Source organism: Salmo salar, chromosome 10, assembly GCF_965601325.2.
Source record: "Salmo salar chromosome 10, fSalSal1, whole genome shotgun sequence".
Classification (NCBI taxonomy): Eukaryota; Metazoa; Chordata; class Actinopteri; order Salmoniformes; family Salmonidae; genus Salmo; species Salmo salar.
Genome location: NC_138300.1, coordinates 99940347 through 99967467, shown reverse-complemented (window position 1 = coordinate 99967467; position 27121 = coordinate 99940347). Strand labels below are relative to the sequence as shown.

Genomic DNA, 27121 nt, shown 5'->3' with positions numbered 1-27121 from the left:
TTTCCTCACCTCCTTCTCAAAAACTATTGGATGAGAAGCCAAAGGTCCCTCCACTCTGACCTTCTCCTCCAATGGATTTTGAGAAGGAAGCGAGGAGAGAGGAGTATGCAATTGAGATTCTCCCAGTGGATGAGTGAGTGAGTGAAAGAAAGCGAGAGAGAGAGAGAGAGAGAGAGAGAGAATGAGTGAATGAGTGAATGAATGAATCTCTCTTTTTTTTCTCCTGTTTCCCTTTTACTATGCTCTCCCTCCAACTGCAATTCTCTCTCTCTCCACCTCCTATTCTTTCTCCTATGTTCTTCTCTCCTCTTTATCGCTCTCTCTCCGTTTCCCATAGATCCTAATTAACAATAAACTCTCTCCATTTCCATCTCTCACGCTTCTCGGTTCTCTCCCAGTCTTTTATGGTCTGATGCTGCTGTCAGCTTGTGGTTTTGTTAGCTCTCACAAAGACACCAGGAGGATTTAGTGTCTGGGCTGTCCACCTACTGTACCTCCATCCCTCTCAATCTCTTCTCCAATCTCCCTCCACCTCTTCACTTCCCTCCTCCTCTCCATCTCCCCCAAACAACCTGTCCACCTCCCTCCACTTCTCTCCATCTCTCCCCAATTCTCCCAACACCTCTTCACCTCCTCTCTCCATCTCTCCCCCAATCTCCCTCCACCTCCCTCCACATGTATTCTCTCATCTCTCACCCCAGGTAATCTATAATCTAGGAGATTTCCCTTATCGCACCTCCCTTTTCCCCCTCCTCTCCTCTCACACATTCCCTCCGCTTAATCAGAGAAGAGCTTTGTCTCTACGCTAGAGCGCCTCTCCTCCCATTTTCTCACCTCTCTCTCTTTCCTCTCGTTTCTCTCCTGTTCCCCATCCCTGCATTCACACATGCCGGGTATGAGACAGTGCTGCTATCATTATCGCCTGCACATCTGTTTAACAGAGCTGGCTGTATGGCAGAGAGGAGAGGAGCGCAGCTTTTGATGGCTTCAGTCCAATCCCCATAGGACCTCATTAAATCAGGAAGGCAGATAGGCGGGAAGGCAAGCCCACCCCCTCCTACACCCGCTACACTGCACAGATCTACTGGAATGAGAGGGAGAGAGGGAGGGAGTGAAGGAGGGAGCGAATGAGGGAGCGAAGAAGGGAGCGAATGAGAGAGTGAAGGAGGGAGGTAGAGATAGACGGCTTGAGGAGAAGAGAGGTTAGGAGACAAAGATATAGAGGGGAAGGAGAAATTAGGGAAGGGAGGGGAATGGGAGTGGATGGTTCAAGTGTACCGGTAGAGAGGCCAGATTAAAGCAATCAATTGAAGTGGAGAAGGAGTATTTATGTGTATGTTTATTTGAATCTGAGGGATCCAGCATGGAATTACATCTGTTGGTTACAGAAGAGGCTGACATCTGTGTTAGAGGGCTCACCCCGTGAAATTTGATTATTGCACTTACAAAACAATTTCTGTTTCATACATCACTAGGCTCACCTGCCACACTCTCAAATGTGCACACCGTATGCGGACACACACACACACGCACACACTCATACTGTCAGCGGCATACATATTGCCATAAATGTCCTTCTGTCGGGTCCTGGGCATACAAGGAGGGGTGAAAGGGTTGCAATCTCTAATTAAACACTACAGACCCAGCTCAGCTCTCCTCTACTCTTCTCACCCCACAGACTCACACTCCTCTCCTTTTGTTCTCTTCACAGTTATACATATTATACATTTTGTATTGTAGATATGTAGTGGTGTAATAATGTTATATGATGTACTGTTTTATCCTTTGTTTTATGTCTAATGTAAGTGCCTTAATATGTTTGGATCCCAGGAAGAGTAGCAGCTAATGGGGATCTCTAATAAATCAAAATACAATCACACTACCTCAGAGTCAAGTGAGACACAGCATTCCTCCACACTGACATACATACACACACAAGTGCAGGCACACAAATAGACATGCACATTACATCATATGCTGGCAGCACTATGCTATAACTTAGCATACATACTGTAATAGCCAGTACATCCAACTCCATCTGAAACCACTCATATACAGTCTTCACAATGCCCCAGAGATTTCCACATATTATACACATTGTGTCTATACAAACCTTCTACAGGATGTGCTTCATTAGTGCAGACAGTATCTGTCATCTACCAGCTGCTCTGTATCTACAGACTGTACTACAGATTCCTCCAGACACAACTTATATCATACTGCTACCGTTACATTACTCTAGAGATAGCTATCTACAGAAGCACCATATATCATCTACCGACAGAAATGTAATGCTCACTAAATAGCAAGTGCCACAGTAGTTGTACAACACAAGGTAGAAACTGAGCATGCAGTACTGTGAACTACTTGTGTAAACTCTATGGAGCCAACCAGGCTAATAGATGTTGGCAGTAAGGGCATCAAGTATTCATGAATCGTATTGTCTCTAATTGTGACACTGTGTCTGTGTTGGATAATACATTTAAACCAGGATGCAGATCAATGCCTGCTAGCACTGTGGGGAGAGAGGGATGGAGGGGAGGGCTGGTATCAGGGAGGCAGAAAAGTGTGACGGATCTGTCAGTGGAGTAGCAAGACTCAGCTCCTGAGACTCCTCTCCTCTCTTTCTTCCTTCCTTTCTCATTCTCTAATCTCTACACATAGGCTATCTCTCCGTTTCTCTTATCTGCTTCTATGTCTATTTGATAAGTACCATATATGCTGCTGACCATTGTCTTGCTTGTGCTGATGTGTCTGAACAAATAATAAATAAATGTTCTTAGCAAAGATCATGTTGGCCAAAAATCTGGAACACTCAACTGGTTTCTGAGCAAAACAGTTGAGAGCATACTAATAAAGCTATTGAATTTAGGGGGGAAAGTCTAGCTGGACGATACCCAAATGTTTTCCTAATGACTAGCCTAGCACTGCAACTTTCAATCAACAATAAAAAAAACATGGGGGGCATATGTAACATATGAAATGAGAAATTGCTACTTTTGTCTAGCCTTTTGAAGAAGTGCCTAGGCCTGGGCCTACGGGGTAAGCTCGATTTGCTTGGCGTTGGCAAGCCTGTGCTTTTTGACAACTTTTTTCAGAGCGCACTTTCTGTACTGCCAAGTTTGCTGTCCTTTCAGAGCCATGGCAAACGCTACAGCCACTCACTGTCCTTTCAGAACCACATTTGGTAGAACAGCACTCTAGCAGTACAGTGAACCTTCAGTGAAAACAGGCTTTCTACATGAAAAACACTGATGGCAAACACTTAATTCAGGATTTATAAAGTAGGCTGTAGGTCCCAAGACTGTATAAGAATAGGCATAATACTAGTCTACAGTCTACTGGCATATCAAACTTTTTGTTGTGATGGAGACTGGGAAGCCTTTTGCCGACTGCTGCACCTTGTGAAATGCCCTGAGGTGGCTGGCACCCAGTTCATTGTTTTTCTTTCCACATCATTTTTCGCTGCATGTTTTCTCAAACTATCCAAATATTTCTTCAGCAGTATTGGAATGCTTTTGAGAGAAAGAGAGAGAAAGAAAGAGAACGAAAAATAGAGAGAAGGGGCTTGGGGTGGAGAGCTTCTTCCCGCCTGTTTATGTCAACTAAACCAGTGTGAGTCAATTGTAATTACTTACATTTAAGCTACATGTATTTTTCCCCTGTCAAGTGTCTGATACTTGAGTACGTAATCTGTACACCCAGGGAATCCTCTCAGAGAGTGTTAAACCCTCAAGCTGAGAGTTAAGGCACACAACAGAAATTCCGCCAAAAACATCAGCCTAAAGTAATCCCATTTTACAACAGAACAGTGTGTGATTCCCTGCGCTGTTCTCAGTTCTGTCAAATACAGCTTTCTATGGAAATGTCCAGCTGTTCTCCAACAACACAGTGTATAATTGATTTCTAACATAACATATATGCGATCTGAGTCAAGCACTTTAGCTTCCACTATGTCGCAATGCAGCAATGCGGTTGAAGGCTCTGTTGCAAGACGACTGTCATACATAGAATTTTTGCAAACTCTGGGGCTTTTTCAGTCCGGTTTTGACTAGTTGGTGGAAGTGATGACAGGAAGTTACTTTTCCATAGCAGGTTAGGATAATATACACAGCAGGTTAGGAGAATTAATACAGCAGGTTAGGATAATTAATGTAGCAGGTTAGGATAATTAGATTAAGGTTAGGAAAAGGGATAGTGTTAGTGTTAGGGTTATCTAAAACGCTATCCTAACCTGCTACGAAAAGTCACTGCTGGTCGTAGCTGTACTCCATGTAGTCACAACTCTTCAGTCCGGACAAAATTCGTAGAAGGAGAGGAAGTTACCAAACCACAGAAGAAGATGAAAATAGGTGGATAGCTAGTAACTTGTAAACAATTACTCATTCCTAAAAGTGAGTACAATTCTACTTACTATGTTAAATAATACAGATTTGCTGTTAAGCCAATTATACTTTATGAATGTTGCCTCTTGTTTTAGTTCATTGAGATGTTATTGACATATGTTTTTGATGATAATTGTTAGGTGGAGGTTAATAGCTCTAGTATAGACTAGCTTTTTTACAAATTCATAAAAAAATGAAAAGCTAAAATGTCTTGAGTCAATAAGTATTCAAACCCGTTGTTATGGCAAGCCTAAATAAGTTCAGGAGTAAACATTTGCTTAACAAGTCACATAATGGCGGGCCGGTCGCAGTGCACGCTGACACAGTCGCCAGGTGTACGATGTTTCCTCCGACACATTGGTGCGGTTGGCTTCCGGGTTGGATGGGCATTGTGTTTTGAAGGACGCATGGCTCTCGACCTTCGCCTCTCCCGAGTCCGTACGGGAGTTGCAGCGATGAGACATGACTGTAACTAATACCAATTGGATACCACGAAATTGGAGAGAGAAAAGGGGTGAAAAACCTTTTTTTTTTTTTAAATAAGTCACATAATAACTTGCATGGACTCGCTCTGTGTGCAATAATAGTTTTAACACAACTTTTTAATGACTACTTCATCTCTGTACCCCACACATAGAATTATCTGTAAAGTCCCCCAATCGAGCAGTGCATTTCAAATACAGATTCAACGATAAAGACCAGGGAGGTTTTCCAACACCTCGCAAAGAAGGGCACATATAGGTAGATGGATAAAAATAAAGAAATAAGACATTGAATATCCCTTTGAGCATGGTGAAGTTAATAATTACACTTTGGATGGTGTATCAATACACCCAGTCACTACAAAGATAAGGCCGTCTTTCCAAACTCAGTTGCCAGAGAGGAAGGAATAGTGACTTTAAAACAGTTACAGAGTTTAATAGCTGTGATAGGAGAAAACTGAGGATGAATCTGCAACACTGTAGTTACTCCACAATAATAACCTAATTGACAGAGTGAAAAGAAGGAAGCCTATACAGAATACAAATATTCCAAAGCATGCATCCTATTTGCAACAAGGCACTAAAGTAATATTGCAAAACATTTAGCTAAGCAATTTTTTGTCCTGAATAGAAAGTGTTATTTTGGGGGCAAATCCAATACAACACATTATTTAGTACCACTCTCCATATGTTCAAGCATAGTGGTGGCTGCATCATGTTATGGGTATGATTATAATCGTTAAGGACAATGGAGTTTTTTAGGACATGGAAATGGAATAGAGCTAAGTGCTGGCAAAATCCTAGAGGAAAACCTGGTCCAGTCTGCTTTCCACCAGACACTGAGAAACTAATTCACCTTTCAGCAGGACAATAACCTAAAACACAATATATTTGCTAAAATTTCCCAAAACATGTTTTCACTACGTCATTATGGAATATTGTGTGTAGACGGGTGAGAAAAAAAAAACATTTTGAAAACATTTTGAATTCAGGCTGTAACAACACAATGTGGAATAAGTCAAGGGAAAATTGAATTCTTTCTGAAGGCACTGTATATGGTTGCAAGCACAGTCCATACATTTAATTAAAAGGATTGATAAGGTATCAATCAATACAATAACATAGATAGCATACATTTTTACTGCTGTCATGTCAACTCCCGGAGTTTATAACAGCTTTCAGTGTAAACTGTATGAAAACCTTTACATCTGCACATTAAAGGTGATGAGAAAACAGTTCACACCCCATAAGTGGGCCATCTACACTCAAACCATCCAACCATAAGAAGGCCAAGAGCAGGACTCATCAACTACTGTAGATTCAGCCGCAGGACAATTTTTTTTCTTGAGCGGATGGTCGGGGGCTGGAACATAATTACAAATAATTTGTAGACTGCAAATTGAATGCAAGAAGCCCAAACAGATATAATATTTGACTAAAACATCATTTCAAACCTTGCTTACATTTTATGTATTTTATTTAACTAGGCAAGTCAGTTAAGAAAAAAATATTATTTACAATGACGGCCTATCCCGGCCAAACCCTAACCCGGACAACACTGGGCCAATTGTGTGCCGCCCTATGGGACTCCCAATCACAGCCGGTTGTGATACAGCCTGGAATCGAATCAGGGTCTGTAGTGATGCCTCTAGCACTGAGATGCAGTGCCTTAGACCGCTGCACCACATTTGTCTCTCTATTATGCTGGGAATATTTGGGAACAGATTTCCAAAATAAAAGTCACTTTGGAGCTGATTTCCTGGTGTTTTTACAATCTTGTATGTCCAACAATGAAAAAAAATAAAACCATCTCAGAAAACTTGGGGGGCCAAATAAAACCACTGCCAGTTGGGGTATCCTGGCCTAGAGCCTATACTGTAGAAAACCATGCATCCCTCTCATCAAAGACTAGCTGCTAGCTATTGTATTAGCATGAGAAAAAAGTCCTCACCTGCTGTGGAACAGATACACAGGAAAGTGCACATCACAGAAGGCTAACACTTGGAGGGTCCCTGAGGGCCACACACGTCTCAACATGAAGTTCAGATTAGGACAGTTGCGGTTACCATATTACCGCCTAACCGGCAGTCACTGTATTCTCCTGTTATGCCCTCTGGACATGCTTTGGTAGTACACAACTTGCTAACAACCATCAGGTCCTAATGGCTTGGTACTCAGGGCTCTATTGTCCCTCTAACCACTCTGACATCAATGCAAATGCAATCAAAAATCACATCAAACACTTATCATCAAAACAGTATATGGCTTTTAAAACTCACATCACTGTGATGATCAGTTTGAAGAAAGAAGTTCAACAGCAAGTTGAAACTGAGTGTAAAACATGGTCGTTGTGAATGTTGTTTCAAAGCCTAACACAATGAAATGGACAGCACTTTCTAAGGTGATGATTAATTCAAAAACCCATATGAATATTAAAGCTTATGCCTACGCATAGGCTAATATGAGCCCAAGCCCGAAGAAAACCCTGAGTTATGACTATGTTTGTACTGTTATACAATACGTAGCCTACAGCATATTATGCATGCCAGAAAAACATAAAATAAAACTGATTTAAGATGTCTTTGGTAGCCTCTACTCCAAAATTAAACGAATTGGAGCAATCATCTTTGAGTGTGGACTGTATTATTATGCATACTGGATGGACTGGTTACCTTTTTCTACGTTCCAAATGTTCTATCCATGAGTCAGAGAGAGAACGTATAGGCCTAGGCGATGCTGATGGTTCATTGATTATGCAGGGCGACTTACATAGTTAGCCTACAATTATATTGCATTTGTATTTGATTTTGAAAAGCCTGCTAATAGGACATTTTTTATATATAATTAATAGGCTGACACATTACCTTCAGATGCAGAATATCTCACCACCGTGCATTTCCATCACCTCCTCTCTCTTCTTTATTCCTTTCTCAAGTGGGCTGTCAACAGTTTAGTGAAATATGTTTAGTTTGTGAAAACATGTTACTATATCGATGTTCCCGAACAGATTTCATATATTAGTAAAGACAAGTTTAAATTAAGAATAGTCTGATGGGTGAAAATATGATCACTTGATGAGAGAACTGCTGTGCAGCCTAAGGCAAGGAACAGAGCACAACCTTTTTTTGCGACTTTCTCAAATCATCAATAGCCTGTAATTCGCACCATGCAGCCCATATATGTGTTGATTTCTAAGACATTCGAAAGTTTGTATCTTTCAAAACTAAAGTTGCCAAATAACTCAAAATCTAGCATATACTGTAGGACCTGTTTTAAGTGATCACTTTTACGCTCATCATATCCTTTCTCTTTTATTCAGCTAAGCTTAATTACATTATTTTTACTATAAAATCATATAATATCAAATAATGGCACAGGACTTATAAGCATATCTTGTCAGCTAAATGAAAAAGCCTACAGCCTATGGCATGGAGCATAGCCAGATACAGTAGCATACAGTAGGCCAACTCATATTCTGTTCTTCTCAAATACATTTACTTCATATGATGTTTCCAATAATGGATATATTATGATGCAGTATTTTAAAATGATTTATTAGACTTATTGAAATGTAGATGTTCCAAAGGCCTGTATCAGTGGTTTGTATGCAGCTTGTATGGCGGAGGCCTGGAGATGCAAATGCGTTTATGTTAACTAACGGTCAATTACTGTGAGAACGGCAGGCTTTTGCACACAATAACCGTCTGACAAAATTTCATGACCACAACAGCCCTAGTTGACTTGCAGTTCAACTATGGAGACAACACATTCAGTTGCTCCCATTGCCTCTCCCTACTCCAATACCATACAATACCCACGGCAGCACACGATACACTTATCAATTCCAAATGTGTCTAACAATCCTTCTAAAATTACAGGTGGAGTGGGCAAGGTTTAGACAGAGAGGGCAGTGGAGTAACGAGGCCTACTGTAGGTGGACAGATGGATAGATACATTAATGCAGGTCCTAATTAACCAGTACATGGTGTGGTGAGCCAAGAAGCCTGGAACAAAACCCCCTCTGTGTTGGTCAGCGATTGAGGCGAGGCGCTCTTGGAACATGCCAGCCCTGCTGGCATAATGGATCACTTTAGAGGCCTCCAAGTTAGTTCACAGGCCCCAGGGCTGGGAAACCGCTATATTGCAGGGTTCACAAGAGGTTTTTAATTGTTTCTTCTGTTTTTTTGTGTATTTTTTCTCTCTCGCCCTCTCTTTCCCTCACTCTTGTCTTTTAGTTCTGAAAAGGGGGCTGACAAACAGGCAATGAAGGGGATTGTTGTGTGTTCCGCTGGAAAAGCAGTGAGGTAAACAAAACGGGGCTGTATGCTCCATCGGCTCGGTTTGGGGATAGGCTGCGGTATGGGGGTGGGAAGGGGAGAGGGGAGTACACAAGGGAGGTTGGGGGCTATGGGGTAGGGATGATAGGGAAGTATTAGGGGTTCGGGGGAGAGGAGTAGGGGTAGAAAGATGGAAAGGGGGGACCTCCGGAAGGAGAGGGAGGTGGGCCCAGGGTTTCGTGGATACTCTTCAGAGTGTGGCCATTGTACTTGGTGCTGAAGTTCTCAGGCATGTCCCCCTTTTGGCTCCCGGAGTGTCTGAAAGTGATGGAGCTCTCTGCAATTAAGCAGACAAGTGGCAGCTCAGCTCTGTGCTCCCACAGCCCTGGCTATTTACATAGTCAAGAGGGACATTAATGCCCACCGATCCCCCTGAGCTGCACAAAACAGCACACAAACCTGCCTCACAGGACCATTACGGCACTAAATTGAGGATTTGGGGGAGAGAGAAAGGGAGGAAAGCAAGAGGAAGGAGGGGAGAGATGGAGCGAGGGGGCGTTGATGGAGGAGGAGAGGAGGTGTGTGATTTTCACGATCCGTTTGCTACCGACTTGGACCACAGTGCTTGAGAGTGGTCAGATATTGTTTGTCAGATTATTTTTGTACAGCTCCCAAGTGGCTGTGGAGACACCTCTTGTGTTCCCTGCTGAGTGGTTTCACTGGAGGGAGAGAGACAGGATGGGCTAGTGGGACTGGGTTCCTACTGTCTACAATAACATTTACATATATAGGATCTTAATTTGACCAGTTTCTCACAGCAGGAAAATAATCCTGCAGCAACAGGAAATATGAACTATTGTGTGGATTATCATTAATGGATATTTGTGTAGGTGTTGATACATTTTTGTGGAAGTGGAAATTAAAACTTTAGAAACCTTTTTAAACCTCAAATACACTGCTGTTCAGGACATTTCCTGCAAAAAACAGGGCGATCAAATTAAAATGCTACATCTGTATATGCTGAATAGTATAATTTTTTATTTATGGCATAAAACTCCAACCAATCGTCTGTTATCACCAACAAGATATGGTACTCACCAACAGCTTGGGTTATGTGCAAGAGAGTGAGTGCCAAAAAACAACGCCCACTCTCAATGCTGTGTCCATCTGATGGCCGCTCGGAGTCTGATGTGCTACATATTGGGACAATTGTTCGGATGAGCTCTTCCATTTGTTTTTAATGATTCCTTAATGTGCTTTAATAATGATGATTATTTTGTTTCCCCACAATGGGGGATTGTTCTCAGTGGCATGGGCCTTGGTGCCAAGAGAAGGAACAAAAAGAGTGCACCCTCCCTGCTGACCTGAATTCCGCTGGAGCGGGTGCCAAGGGGATCGTGGGTGGTTTGGGGTTTGAAGAGAGAGAGGGGGCAAGCCATTCACATTGCTTCTGTGAATACTGACCACTATAACCCATCCCTGGTCTGTACTAGCCCCCCCAGTCCACCCCTGCCACCCACCCCATACAAATATTAATCTTGGGCTTCCGTCCTTGAGATTTTTTATTTTATTTATTTCACCTTTATTTAACCAGGTAGGCTAGTTGAGAACAAGTTCTCATTTACAACTGCAACCTGGCCAAGATAAAGCAAAACTGTGCGACACAAACAACAACACAGAGTTACACATGGAATAAACAAACACACAGTCAATAATACAATAGAAAAAGTCTATATACAATGTGTGCAAATTAGGTAGGATAAGGGAGGTAAGGCAATAAATAGGCCATAGTGGCGAAATAATTACAATATAGCAATTCAACATTGGAGTGATAGATGTGCAGAAGATGAGTGTGCAAGTAGAGAAGGAGCAAAGGAGCAAAATAAATAAAAGAAAATAACAGTATGGGGATGAGTTAGTTGGATGGGCTATTTACAGGTGAGCTATGTACAGGTGCAGTGATCTGTGAGCTGCTCTGACAGCTGGTGCTTAAAGCTAGTGAGGGAGATATGAGTCTCCAGCTTCAGTGATTTCTGCAGTTCGTTCCAGTCATTGGCAGCAGAGAACTGGAAGGAAAGGCGGCCGAAAGAGGAATTGCTTTGGGGGTGACCAGTGAAATATACCTGCTGGAGCGTGTGCTACGGGTGGGTGCTGCCAGTGAGCTGAGATAAGGCGGGGCTTTACCTAGCAAAGACTTATAGATGACCTGGAGCCAGTGGGTTTGGCGACGAATATGAAGCGAGGGCCAGCCAACGAGAGCATACAGGTCGCAGTGGTGGGTAGTATATGGGGCTTTGATGGGTATCTAAGTCATACAACAGGATGCCTTTCAAGAGAAGCGCATTTGAAATCTTGAAATCATTCAGAGAGCAGTAAGATTCCACTAGAACTATAGAATATTGAACAATTTCCAAGTACAGTTGGATCTGACGCAAACATTCTATGTGAGGAAAATGCATGGATTTCTGAGTTAAGAGTCCATTTTATACCCTTTTGCAAGAGTTTGTCGCAAATCCTTACAAATATTGATTTAGATGGCTATCTCAATGTTTGTAAGGGACATTCTAGAGTGACATTTGATCTGACCTCAGTTGGCCTACTTTGCACCTGTAACTTCCTACCTTTTTTGGGCCTTTACCGTTATCAGCTAGCCTACAAATTGTAAGTACATTCAATTTCACTAGCCATTACTATAACATTCAGCTAAGGCAGACTACTGTAAAATATATGCCTAAGGGAAACATGTCTATTTTTCTCTAAAAGGAAAGGATATACAACATTTCAGCTACAGTGCTGTAATGTTCTACAGTAAGACATGTTCTATGTGACAACTGTCCACCTGTGTACTTTGCCCCTCTCCTGAACACCAAACCAGGGAAGATGAAACCAAAACAGCTTGTTTGTGTTAGCAATAGCTTTATCACACTATATTTAGAAGAATTGTGAGCTGTAATACCATTCATCTTTCCTAGAAGCACAGTTTAGGATAATTAGGAAAAACTTGAAAGCAAGTCTCAAGGGATTCATTATTCATAACAGAATCAAACTGCTGAGAGAAGGTGAGGAAACAGCAAACAGTTATGAAAAACACAATTGGGACTAGATTCTTTCCTACACAGGCTATCCACAGGGACCCAGATATTCTAAATTAGAGAAAATGTTTATCGCTATGACCAGCGGAGATCTATTAGCGTGCCGACCATGGGCAGGCAGGCAGGTGAGTAGGCAGGTAGGCAGGCCGGTACACAGGAAGGCGGGTAGGCAGGCTGGTGAATGCCTGTGTGTCTGTTGTGGTGCAGTCATACAGAGGGAAAAGGAGCGAGGAAAAGGGCTTTTGTTTGTGCAACCCTTGGGAAAGGGCTATCATTTTTTCTCAGGGAGGACTACAGCTGCAAAAATAGCAAGTATCCTTTAGAAAAGGGAGAGTCATATAAAGCAGATAGGAATAATAGTAGTGTAGAGTACTAGAGATAAAGGGAAGAAAGGTGTCAGTGAGGGAAAAGAAAGAAAGTAAAAGAGAGGGAGAAAAAAGGAAAGAGATGGATTGATGAAATTGAAGGACCAGGGGAAGAGTGAGAAAGACAGAGAAGGAGATGAGGAGAGAACGAGAGAGGCAAAAAACAGATGGGATGATGAAACAGGGTGACCAGGGAGAAAGAGAAAGCGACAGGAGAGAAGAGACAGAGAGTAGAGGGAGAGACAGAGGGATAGACAGGGGAGATTAGAGGGAGAGACAGGGAGACAGGCAGGGGAGATTAGAGGAAGAGACAGAGGGATAGACAGGGGAGATTAGAGGGAGAGACAGAGATAGACAGGGGAGATTAGAGGGAGAGAAAGAGTGAGACATAGGGGAGATTAGAGGAAGAGACAGAGAGATAGGCAGGAGAGAGTAGAGGAAGAGACAGAGGGATAGGCAGGGGAGATTAGAGGAAGAGACAAAGGGATAGACTGGGGAGATTAGAGGGAGAGACAGAGATAGACAGGGGAGATAAGAGGGAGAGAAAGAGTGAGACATAGGGGAGATTAGAGGAAGAGACAGAGAGATAGGCAGGGAAGATTAGAGGTAGAGACAGAGCGAGAGACAGGGGGGATTAGAGAAAGAGACAGAGATAGAAAGGGGAGATTCGAGGAAGAGACAGAGACAGAGAGATAGACAGGGGAGAGTAGAGGAAGAAAAACAGAGTTTGACGGGACAGGGGAGGGAGTGCGATACAGTATATGCAGGGGAGAGGAAAGGGAGATATAGAGAGAAGAGGGTGGTGAACGGTGAAAAGGGAGTTGGATTATACTTTGGCAGTTTCTGCATGTTCCCAGGAGGATTACTCAAGCGCTAGATGCTACAGAATGCCAGCGAGCCCACAGTGAAGCCCTATGAATGGAAACACACAAACACACACACACACACATAAATGCTCACTCTAATTTCTCATCTTTGCTTTCCTTCCCTCTCATCTCGACCTATACTGCATATTTTACTGTCACTTTCTTTCTATTCTTCCCTACCCCCCACACCCTCTCTCTCGCTATCTCTCTTTCAGTAGCAGTCTTTCCCAGGCCTGGCTGTGTCTCAGAGAAGCAGCAAAGAGAGAGAGAGGTTGACTACCCCTGGCAGGTGACAGGTAACAGATGCCTAATGTCTAGGTGGCTGGCACTGCCCTGCAACCCCCTCATGGCCTCACCCTCTCAGCACACAGAGCTACGCCTAGCATCAAACAGTGTCCCACTGTCTCTCTACCTCCACCAACCTCCAACCCACCACCACCAACACCACTGTCACCCCTCCGCCCATTTATCTCCTTTCCTCCAAATAAAATACCTGATAGATCACTCTGTGTACCCTCTACCTCCCTCTCGCTCTCTCTCTCACTTTCACTCTCTCCCTGTCTAACTTTCTCTCACTCTCACTTTCACACCATCTCTCTCACTCTCTCTCTCTCACTCTCTCTCACTCTCTCCCTCTCTCTTTCTCTCTCATATATACATTTCTCTCCTCTACTGCCAGAAAATGAAAGTGTATCACTTCCCTCCATTCTACCTGAGCTCTATTACCAAGTGAACACACACACACTCAAATGTGAGTGATCTTTGTGCCATGTGAATGAGCCTGGCTGATATAACAAAAATAACGCTTTGTTGTCTACCCCATGTGGAGAACCTAGTGTTGATGTTAATGTATAGTATTTCTTTAACAACATCTGCACCAGCGTGAAAGCCGTTTCATTTATTTGAGTTATTTCTTGTTTATTGGTTATCTCCAATCCACCATCTGGCCTTTCCCAGTCTATCCGCCCTTAATTGTCCAGTGGAATTCCTCTCCTCCTACTTCCACAGCATCACAGGGGAAGGCACCCTTTTTCAATTAGAGTGGAAAAGATTAGAAAATATTAGTTGGATAACTGCTATATTACATATCTATGTTCTTGCTATACATTAAAGAGCGATCAATTAGGGCAAAAAAAGGATTGTACGTTTTGGTTCATTTGAGCAGCTACTCCCTATTCCTCCCATATTCCCAATGTGCCTTCGTGAGCTCATTTTTATATCTCCCTTGTCCCCTACACGTGTTTACCCCTCCCAGAAGCAGAGACTGAAGACACACACGCAAACACACGCTGTGTATTCATTCATGTATGGCAGCAGCCAGCGAGTGCTGCAGTCTATGAGAGCAGCCTCCGGGCTCAGGACAAAACATATTAGATGCACGGACACTTTCCCCTCCATACTCTCCCTAAAATTACGCGGCCACAATTTTACCAGATCCTGGCCTGAAGACACAAGCTCCAGCAAGCCACTATCCCTACAGACTGACTCCCACTGGAGGATGAAACATTAACTCATAATCTTCTACATGCATTTATCAAAGCCCCTGAAGGCCTGACAGACACCTCCACTCTGCCCGGCTTCGACCACCAACATCACCCAAGCGGTGATTGATGTTGCATCTGGAAACATGTCCTCTGGTTGTGTTCAAACGAAAGGCTGTCAGAGTAATGTGAAGGCAATCACGTGCCAAGAGAGTATGTTTCCATGGAGACGAGTGTGTGTGTGTGTATGTGTGTGTGTGGACCCCCGCGGCCGCATTGATTTTGCTCGTCAATGCCGCTCAGATATCATATAAACATGGCATAAGTAATGGCAAAATGTGTAGAATTGCAGGAATTAGCATTAAAAATGCTAAAATGTCTCTCCACCCCATGGCAAAATGGGTAGAATTGCATGAAATGTGTTATGCAATTGCACAATTTTCTCTCCACCCCATGGCAAAATGAATTAAATTGCAGAAAACTTTCTTTACAAATGGAACATTTTCTCTATGCACCATGGCAACATGTGTAATGTACTTTAAAACGTACTTTAAAACGTTGTTTCTCTCCACAGTTAAGAAGTGGTGGGTCATTAAAATGTTTTGCCCATGAGGTGGGGGGGCCCCCAACCAAATCTTGTGTGCATGAGTGTGCAATTGAATGAGGGGAGGAGGTGTGAAGTGATTGGTTCAAGGAAGGGGTGGTAAATGGTAAATATATAGCACTTTTGTGTGTGTGTGAAAACCCTGGAATGAGTACGTGTGTTCAAACTTTTGACTGGTACAGTACAAGTCAAACGTTTGGACACACCCATTCATTCAATGGTTTTTCTTTCATTTTACTATTATCACTATTGAGATAATGCCGATAGCAAAGGGTGACTACTTTGAAGAATCTCAAATATAAAATATATTTTGATTTGTTTAACACTTATTTGGTTACTACATGATTCCATATGTGTTATTTCATAGTTATGATGGATTCACTATTATTCTACAATGTAGAAAATAGTAAAAATAAAGAAAAACCCTGGAATGAGTAGATGTGTTCAAACATTTGACTAATACTGTATATATATATATATATATATATATATATATATATATATATATATATTGATTTGATGGCCGCCAATTTCCCATCCTTTGGCTACAGTAACAACAGACCAGGTAGGCTCCGAGAAAACAAAGCCTTTATAACTCATAGTCAATGCAAGATAACTCTGCTTACCAAACACAACGGATATTGCCATGTAGTAGACTACTTATTAGCTCATGGACAACTGATAAGATACTGAACACCGATAAAATACTGAATGACCTCAGACATAAAACACTAAAACAAACTTCCCATCAATGATCTCTCTTCATTGTTCTCTCTGTCTCGGGTTGAGTAAGACCTGGCAGGCTACCTGCCACACACGTGGGAATGCTGCGCGGCGCAACAGATATGATGCAGCTCGTGCAAGACGCGCGATTTGGCACAGAGGTATGGAGCGGTGGAGACGTTTGGTAGAAGGATTATATCAACGCAATTTGAACCCCAGATACATGACATACCGTGACGTAATTACCACACATTGTCTGCAAACATCGGCGACTCACTATTAGACTAGATGGGAGTGTTTTATTACAGATACACATCTTGAATTATAGCTTTTAGTTGCAGGTTAATCCTTTATTAGGCCTATATAAAACAATGTGAAGACAATGTAACAATTGGCAGATGTTTTTTTGGGTCTAGAGGGAGTGCAGATTGATGTGCTGCCTAAAATTGACTCCACGTGCACCTGTTGAGCCCACGCGCGTAATGTGAAGTGCAGACCATTGTTTAAGGGAGGAGCAGTATATGGGCGTTTGGACCATATGATGGCTGACCACATTAAGACTTTACTTTAAGTTGGTGTAAAGAAGCATGGACATAATAATAAGAATAATAAGAATAATGATAGTGACAATAATTATAATAATGATAGTAATTAGCCTATAATCAAATAATCAGGTAGGCCTATATCATTAATTATCGTGGGCTGATCATCATAATTATAATGTCATTCATGTATTTTTACTACTACAATTATATTATTATTATTATCCCCTTTAAAGGCAAAAGCTCATGTCCTGTAAACATGTAATGTACATGCATAATAATCGCCTCACCTTTATTTTCAATCACGGAGTTATTGGAAAATAAGTTTCAGTCTCTTCTTTTCCCTTCTCGGGGTCTCGCGCATCCGCTTCAGAGATGTTCAACCACTGAAATGCCGAGCCCTCAGTGCGCCCAGGGCATGAGCGAGCGCAGCAACAGAAACCAAACAGACGGATTTCTATCACAGTAATCCGTGGAGCTCCGGTGCTCAACAATCCGACTGAATGAGCTCTGCCTCACTTCGCTCTCTCGTGCATTCACTTCCCCCACCTCCCCTCCTCCTGTTCACCCCTTTTCTTCTCTGTCTCGTGCTTTGGAATGCCGATCCTCGTTGGTTGAAGATACAATCTCGACGCCCCCACCTATATATCTATATTAATGTTAAACAATTTTACCTTCATATAACACACTCACAAGCTATTGTGCATGTGTTTGTTGGAGGGTTGTCAGTATCTGGTCAGGTGTAGTAGTTGTGGGGTTAACAACAAGTTCACTATTTTCTGTTGAAGCAGTAAAGGTTATATTTGGAGGTTAGAATGACTGGCGGTTATTTGGTAAACACCGCTCATGCAATAAGCAGCCTTGCCCGAGGTCTAAAAACTCCCAAAGCCACTGCCTTCTTTAACTCAGCAGGCTAATTCGACCAAATTCAAATTCAATTGCTCACCAATTTCAGTGGGTCACGTTGTTGCCTTAATCGGAAATGTCAGTTAATGTATCAATTTCTGTGGTAGTTGTGGAGAGATGCAGTAGCCTAAATCAAAGGTGATTGCAGTGTAGCAGAGTTGGTCGGGTGAACCACAGTCATAACCTTGCCTGAAACCTGACTACTTGTGTTAGCTCTCTCCCTGTTACTGCTTCAAAACTCCACTTGTCACACTTATCATATGGTATGTTTGTCTGGATTAGAAAACTTTGTTATTAAGGATCTGTCCCTTTTTATCAATTTTCGCCAAAAATGACATACCCAAATCTAACTGCCTGTAGCTCAGGACCTGAAGCAAGGATATGCACATTCTTGATACCATTTGAAAGGAAACTGTTTGAAGTTTGTGGAAATGTGAAATTAATGTAGGAGAATATAACACATTAGATATAGCAAAAGATAATACAAAGAAAAAACGTGCGTTTGCACTCTCAAACCATAGCATGGTATTCTTTCACTGTAATAGCTACTGTAAATTGAACAGTGTAGTTAGAGTAGCAAGAATTTAAGCCTTTTGCCAATATCAGATATGTCTATGTCCTGGGAAATGTTCTTGTTACTTACAACCTCATGCTAATCACATTAGCCTACTTTAGCTCAACCGTCCCACGGGGGACATCTGGTCTTCACTCAGACATAAAGTAATGATTCATGACAGGTGGATATCATTGGTCAAATCAAATACTTTTTTTGTTGTTGTCACATGCACCTTACAGTGAAATGTTTACTTACAAGCCCTTAACCAGTTTTAAGAGAAATAAGTGTTAAGTAAAAAATAGATAAGTAAAACATTTAAATAACAAATTATTAAAGAGCAGCAGTAAAATAACAGTAGCAAGACTATATATAGGAGGTACCGGTACAGATTAGCTGTTCAGGAGTCTTATGGCTTGGGGGAAGAAGCTGTTAAGAAGCCTTTTGGACCTAGACTTGGTGCGTCGGTACCGCTTGCCATGCGGTAGCAGAGAGAACACTCTATGACTATGGTGGCTGGAGTCTTTGACAATTTTTAGGGCCTTCCTCTGACACCGCCTTGTATAGAGGTCCTGGATGGCAGGAAGCTTGGCCCCAGTGATGTACTGGGCCTTACGCACAACCCTCTGTAGTGCCTTGCAGTCGGAGGCCGAGCAGTTGCCATACCAGGCAGTGATGCAACCAGTCAGGATGCTCTTGATGGTGCAGCTGTAGAACTTTTTGAGGATCTGAGGACCCATGCAAAATCTTTTCAGTCTCCTGGGGTGAATAGGGTTTGTTGTGCCATCTTCACGACTGTCTTGGTGTGTTTGGACCATGTTGGTGATGTGGACACCAAGGAACTTGAAGCTGTCAACCTGCTCCACTACTGTCCCATCGATGAGAATGTCCTCGTTTTTGGTCTTCCTTTTCCTGTAGTCCACAATCAAATCCTTTAGCTTGATCACATTGAGGGAGAGGTTGTTATCCTGGCACCACAAGGCCAGGTTTCTGACCTCCCTATAGGCTGTCTCATCATTGTCAGTGATCAGGCCTACCACTGTTGTGTCGTCGGCAAACTTAATGATGGTGTTGGAGTCGTGCTTGGCCATGCAGTCTTTAGTGAACAGGGAGTACAGGAGGGGACTGAGCACACACCCCTGAGGGGCCCCAGTGTTAAGGATCAGCATGGCGGATGTGTTGTTACCTACGGTTACCACCTGGGGGCGGCCCATCAAGATGTCCAGGATCCAGTTGCAGAGGGAGGTGTTTAGTCCTAGCTTAGTGATGAGCTTTGAGGGCACTATGGGGTTGAATGCTGAGCTGTAGTCAATGAATAGCATTCTCACATAGGTTTTCCTTTTGTCCAGGTGGGAAAGGGAAGTGCAATAGAGATTGCATCATCTGTGGATCTGTTGGGGAGTTATGGAAATTGGAGTGGGTCTAGTGTTTCTGGGATAATGGTGTTGATGTGAGCCATGACCAGCCTTTCAAAGCACTTCATGGCTACAGACGTGAGCGCTACAGGTCAGTAGTCATTTAGGCAGGTTACCTTAGTGTTCTTGGGCACAGGGTCTATGGTGGTCAGCTTGAAACATGTTGGTATTACAGACTCAGTTGAAAATGTCAGGTTGAAAATGTCAGTGAAGACACTTGCCAGTTGGTCAGCGCATGCTCAGAGTACACGTCTTGGTAATCCGTCTGGCCCTGCGGCCTTGTGAATGTTGACCTGTTTAAAGTTCTTACTCACATCAACTACGGAGAGCGTGATCACACAGTCGTTCAGAACAGCTGATGCTCTCATGCATGCTTCATTGTTGCTTGCCTCGAAGCGAGCATAGAAGTAATTTAGCTCGTCTGGTAGGCTCGTTTCACTGGGCAGCTCGTGGCTGTGCTTCCCTTTGTAGTCTGTAATAGTTTGCAAACCCTGCCACATCCAACAAGCATCGAAGCCGGTGTAGTACGATTCAATCTTAGTTCTGTATTGACGCTTTGCCTGTTTGATGGTTAGTCGGAGAGCATAGCAGGATTTCTTGTAAGCTTCCAGGTTAGAGTCCTGCTCCTTGAAAGTGGCAGCTCTACCCATTAGCTCAGTGTGGATGTTGCTTGTAATCCATGACTTCTGGTTGGGGTATGTACGTACAATCACTGCGGGGACGATGTCATCGAGGAACTTATTGTGTACTCCTCAATGCCATCAGAAGACTACCGGAACATATTCTCTCTGTGCTAGTAAAACATTCCTGTAGCTTAGCGTCTGCGTCACCTGACCACTTCTTTATTGACCGAGTCGCTGGTGCTTCCTGCTTTAGCTTTTGCTTGTAAGCAGGAATCAGGAGGATAGAATTACGGACAGATTTGCCAAATGGAGGGAGAGGGAGAGCTTTGTATGCGTCTCTGTGTGTGGAGTAACGGTGGTCTAGAGTTTTATTTCCTCTGGGTGCACATTCAACATGCTGGTAGAAATTAGGTAAAACGGATTTAAGTTTATCTGCATTAAAGTCCCCGGGCCACTAGTAGTGCCGCCTCTGGATGAGCGTTTTCCTGTTTGCCTATGGCCATATTCAGCTCATTGAGTGCTGTCTTAGTGCCAGCATCGGTTTGTGTTGGTAAATAGACAGCTATGAAAATGTAAGAACGCAAAAACGACAGGCTGCATGACATCAGCGTAACTGGTGTATTTTAACACCAATAAACCCATCTGTTTAAAAATTAAGTTAGTATATGTCAATCTAACAAACCAGGCAACTAAAAGCAACTTTCTAAACATTGTTTTGGTTAGTTTCTAGCTTGTTAGCTAGTTAGCATTTCTTGTCATGAGTCTTGTTCTGGAGGCAGCTCTGCAGAGTGGTCACTAGCTGGCACAGGCACAAAGTCATAAACCTAACCCTAACATTAACCCTAACCTTAATGACACCGTTAACCCTAATGCCTAACCCTAACCTTAAATTAAGACCAAAAAGAAAATGTTTGTTTTCATGAATTTTTACAATATTGCCAAGTCTGACTTTGCAGCTAGGCCAACTAAGGGGAAATCACTCCATTCTTGCCCAGGGGCAATTTCCCCCAAGTTACCTTAAGCATGTCATGATGATCAGAATATGTGCAAGGAATGACGTCAGGTGCCAGTTTTGCATTTCTTTCTCAGGTTGATGTTTATTGTTATCAAGTCTGGTCCTGGAGGCAGAACTGAGCAATTTCCCCTTAGATAGGACATGCAAAAGTCAAAATAGGCTATATTGTAAACATTTTTGAAAACAAAAATTTACTTTTTGGTCTTAATTTAAGTTTAGGGTTAGGCATCAGGGTTAACAGTTTGTTTAAGGTTAGGTTTAAAATCAGATTTTATGACATTGTGGCTATGCCAGCTAGTGACAACTCTGCAGAGCTGTCTCCAGCACATTAATGGGATGCAACTGAAGCAGCTCAGTTGGTAGAGCATGGTGTTTGCAACACCAGGGTTGTGGGTTTGATTCCCGCGGGGGGCCAGCACAGAAAAATAAAAAAAATGTATGAAATGAAATGTATGCATTCACTACTGTAAGTCGCTCTGGATAAGAGCATCTGCTAAATGACTACAATGTAATGCAAATGTAGCTCGACTGAATCTTGTATGCTAATATTTTCCATATCATTATTTCTCTCTCATTACAGAGTCCTCTCCAGCCACTTTGAACCAAATGATCTTCCATTTACAATGCCTTCTCACAAGGGAATGACCACAGCAGGTCGTAAAGGTATTGTTTGTTGTTGTTCTTAAAAACCTCTTAAGGATTGGATCCTTCATCTGTCACGACTTCTGCCGAAGTTGGTTCCTCTAAACTGCTCTGGCTATTCACCAAGTTCTGCTCTCCTGCGTTTGACTTCCCTGCCACCAGCTACGTACCCCTTACATCATCTAAATTTCTGCCTAAAATAACATACAAATCTAACTGCCTGTAGCTCAGGACCTGAAGCAAGGATATGCATATTCTTGATACTATTTCACCTTCACACCTCTAGAAGGTCAGGCGGGGGTGGGTGTGGCTCCCACAGGTCATGTTACTCTCAACCACTATTGAGGATTAAAAAAACATGTTAGAACTCAAGTTTACTATTACTTATTTTATTTCCCCTTTATTTTAGCAGTGGGTGAGCACTGCATCAATACATCAAATACACAACACAGATCCATAAACATGTATTATATATAGTATGGAGAACACAATCACTATAATGAAACATGTGGATCAATAGGCAATAACACACATAGACTATACTAATATATTGTATGCCTCAGGTCTATATATATATTATATATACGTAAATAGAAATCAAAGACAAATAACTTAAATTAATATGCAACCATTTAAACAACTGGATTAGCACGAGAAGCAAAAACATATTTTATTTACTGATCTAAAAATCTCCTTCCAATCTTTTATGCGTGTCACTCCTCGAGTCACTCTCCCAGTCAATTTCTGCAATAATCTCATCCAAATGTGTATACTTGAAGTTCAATTTAGCATTTATAGTCTTAGCAGCCATGTTGTACTTCTTAAATGTTGATTTTATTTTTTTTTTTGGAAACTATCTAGCGATGCGTAATGTAAACTCCTGTGCGTTCTGTGTATTTTTGATGGGCAATGAATCGCTTTGCGCGCAGCCATAGGACAATGGCCTTTACTCATTCAAAGGGCCATCACATACTCACGTAAAACCCAACTCATTGGCTATCTAGCTAGCTATGTTTCAAAACAATAGGTGGTCATTGGACCAAGAGACTGTCAATGAAGTGAACACCACCTGTCTCATTGGTGAGTAATGATGTCTGTCCTACCTGGGCTAAAATAAGTGTTGTGTAGCCAATACATAATGTAGAAGGATGAACAGTTTTTGATTGCCTTCTATAGTGTCCGAGGGTTGCACAGAAACCAAACTTGACTGGGTGAAACAAGGTTTAGCGTTTTAGATTTCATAGATTGTTTTGTTGCAAGTTGAAAGAGTTGGAATTAATGGGAAATGCTGTATACAACATGGATCGTGTTATAGTGGCCAATTTGTTGATGTAAATATTGAGGGGTGCAGGGCTCAGATTGTAACCCTGGCGAAGGCCCCACCCCTGGTTAAAGGATTTTGTTATTTTCTTGCCAATTTTAATGCTGCACGTATTGCCAGTATACATTGATTTAATTATGTCATATGTTTTACCCCCTACACTACTTTCAATAACTTTGTAGAACAGTCCCGTATGCCAAATAGAATCAAATGCTTTTTGGAAGTCGATAAAGCAAGCGTATATTTTGGTATTATTTTGGTGGATATGTTTATCTATCAGGGTGTGTAGGGTGTAAATATGATCGATCGTGCGATGTTTTGGTATGAATTCAATTTGGCTTTCACTCAAGACATTGTGCTTATTAAGGAAGTTTACAACTCTTACATTTATAATAGTACAGAAAACCTTCCCCAGGTTACTGTTCACACAAATGCTTCTGTAATTGTTAGGGTCAAATTTGTCTCCATTCTTAAAGATTGGGGTTATGAGTCCTTTATTCCAGATGTCAGGTTAATAACCTACACTCAGGATCAAATTAAACAGTTTTAATATAGCCAATTTAAATTTTGCACTAATGAGTTTGAGCATCTCATTTAGGATGCCATCAGGTACGCAGGCTTTTTTAAATTTGAGGGCCTGAAGTTTCTTATAGAGCTCCTGGTCAGTCATTGGGGAGACCAATGGATTTTGATTGTCCTTTATAGCATTTTCTAATCCATTCAACTTCTCATGAATTTGGTGTTGTTCTGCGTTTGTGTCAATTTGAACGGTGTTGTAGAGTGTTTTACAATGGGTTGTCCATATGTCACCATTTTGTATCGCTAATTCCTCTTGTTTCGATTTTTTTAGTTTTGCCAGAAGTTGTTTGTGTTTATGGACTCCTCAATTAATGTCAGCTGCTTGCTGTTACACTGTGTTTTTTTTGGTTCTGAGTGTACGTTTATAGAGTTTTAAAGTCTCACAGTAATGAAGGCGTAATTCACCATTATTGTGCTTTTGGTTGGCTAGTGTTCTAAGTTTTGTCCTTAGAATTTTACAATCTGCATCAAACCAGTTGTCATCTGTGTTTTAAATTATTATTTTTTTAAATCCATTTCAATTGTGCTTCTTTTGCCGTTTGCCTGAATATATAGTTGATGTTTTTTACTGCTGTGAGTGAATGTGGTATCCAGAAAGTTATCTAAGATTGTTTGGATATTTTGGTATTCTTCTGTGCTGTTTTGGGCCCATCTGTATGAATTTCTGATGTTGTACAGCTTACTGGGTTGTGAATGTGTGGTTGTTTTTATGACTGTTCTTTTGAGGAACAACGTAATTTGGCTGTGATCAGACAGAGGTGTTAGTGGCTTGACAGTGAATGAGCTGAGAGAGAAAGGGTCAATGTCTGTAGTCATATAGTCTACTGTACTGTGGCTAAGAGGTGAGCAGTAGGTGAATCTCCCCAAAGAGTCCCCCTATAACCTACCATTGACAAAGTACAGACCCAGGCTTCTACAGAGCTGCAACAGATCCCTTCCGTTTTTGTTGACGGCGCTGTCACTGTTGTTTCTATGGGGAGATGAAGACAGTTAGAAACAGTATGGTCTGTAATAAAGCTGTCCCCTCGTGTGGTCATTAGATCAGGTAGTGTTCCTGTGTGCGCATTTGTGTCTCCACAGATGAGCACATTTCCCTGGGCCTGGAAATGGCATGTCTCTTCCTCAAGGGTGGGGAAGATCTCCTCTGAGCAATATGGGGATTCTGAGGGGGGGATATATATTGCGCAAAGGAACACATATTTTTCTGTCAGTACAAGTTCTTTTTTCAGTTTTAACCAAATATGATATTTACCAATTTTAAGGGGATCAATTATATTTTGTAGTTCAGATTTATAGATAAAAAACATGAGCTGGCGCTCACCCAGAATAATAGTTTGTGTGGAGGTGCTGACTAACGGCGAATAAACTATAAACTATCAAAATAAAGAAAGTTGCACACCATGTATAATCTCCCAGCAATTTAATGGATATTTACCAATGTTTCGGCATCACTGTGCCTTCCTCAGGGTAATTTCATGAATACTTGAACCAGGTTATGTAGACACACAGTGCAATTAGTGTAACCAATGACAGTGGTGTCATAATGTGTGTCATAATGATTAAGTTAATTAAAATTAATTAGTGAAACTGTTAGTTCGGATTTGTGCCAAATGATCAGTCCTCCAGAGTCTCTGCCTCTATTGACAGAGCTGTGTTTCTGTGATGGCACAATTACCTCTCTGTAGCCTGTGGGACAGTGAGTGACAATGTCAACCTTACACCATGTCTCCTGCAGAATGATGACGTCAACATCTTTAAGATTTTTGTTGAACTCCAGTGCTAAACTTTTCAGTCCGAAGGTTGATGAGTTTAGGCCCTGAATGTTCCACATGCTAACTGATAGTGATGTCATGTTGCAAAAAGAAAGAATATCAGTAAAAAATACAGTAACTACTAACTAATAAGTTGTTAAGAGTGAGATAAACAGGATAACAGCTAACATTTTTTCTGTTATATATATATATAAATATTCCTATTCATTGAACAAGTAAACTTTTAGTACAAAAGGAGTGTGTGTGTGTGTCTGTGTGTGTGTGTGTGTGTGTGTGTGTGTGTGTGTGTGTGTGTGGTGTGTGTGTGTGTGTGTGTGTGTGTGTGTGTGTGGCATGCATCCGTGTATGTGTGTGTGTGTGTGCATGCATGCGTCCGTGTATGTTTAGTGCAGTTTAGTGCAGATGTATTGGAGCTATTTAATCTAACTTAATCCTACAGGGTTCTCTTGTCCTCTGACAACCTCCGCGTAGCTGCGCTGGTCCTGCTGTTGGGCCCTGTGGAGTGGAGGGGGGCCAGGTCTGGGCCGTGGGGCTTCCTCTCTGGTCTGGTAGAGATGGTGGTCTGGTGTGGGGTAGTAGGCTAGGCCCAGTCCAGTCTGGCTAAGCCGATGGAAGTGGTGATGCTCTGGTGGTGGGTGGGGCCTGTGGGGTGCGCTGGGTCTGGTGGTGCGTTGAGGGGGCCTGGGACTCCTTGGTGGTGCAGTGGTCTGGTAGGGGTCTCTGGGTGGTCCTCTGTCCAGTGCGGCATGGGGTGTTTGTCTACCATGTGCCACGTCCTTTAGAGACTTGGCAAACATCCCTACTGTCTGCTTCCTCAGGTGGGAGTGGTCGTGCAGATGCTCTGGGGTGATTGTTGGGTGGTGAGCAACGTGCACATTCGGGAGTAGGCCACACCCTCTGGTGCTATCAGCATTGACTTTCTGAATGATATGGGGATGAAAGTCTTTGCGGGGTAGCAGAGTGGAGATGGTGATGTGGGAGTTTAGGAACCACTCAGAGGCCCTTTCTGCTACTCTGTTGACCAGGCTCAAATCAAATCAAATTTTATTGGTGACATACACACGGTTAGCAGATGTTAATGCGAGTGTAGCGAAATGCTTGTGCTTCTAGTTCCGACCGTGCAGTAATATCTAACAAGTAATCTAACAATTTCACTACAACTACCTTATACACACACACAAGTGTAAAGGAATGAATAAGAATATGTACATATAAATACATGGATAAGCGATGGCCAAACGGCATAGGCAAGATGCAGTAGATGGTATAGAGTACAGCATATACATGTGAGATGAGTAATGTAGTGTATGTAAACATTATATAAAGTGGCACTGTTTAAAGTGACTAGTGATATATTTATTACATCCAATTTTTAATTATTAAAGTGGCTAGAGATTTGAGTCAGTATGTTGGCAGCAGCCACTCAATGTTAGTGATGGCTGTTTAACAGTCTGATAGCCTTGAGATAGAAGCTGTTT

The 27121-nt window shown here is 42.2% G+C and overlaps 1 protein-coding gene across 2 annotated transcripts in view; it reads right to left on the bottom strand.

The window, feature by feature from the left end:
• The window catches only part of LOC106561309 (excitatory amino acid transporter 2), a 62845-nt gene extending 45483 nt beyond the window's left edge, over positions 1 to 17362 (bottom strand). Inside the window, exon 1 of one of the 2 annotated variants that reach the window (XM_082957294.1) lies at positions 17108 to 17362. The gene's annotated coding sequence lies outside the window, so the exon portion shown is untranslated. The remainder of the gene's footprint in view (positions 1 to 17107) is intronic. The other variant, XM_082957296.1, reaches the window with a different exon arrangement.
• Positions 17363 to 27121: the final 9759 nt, after the last annotated feature.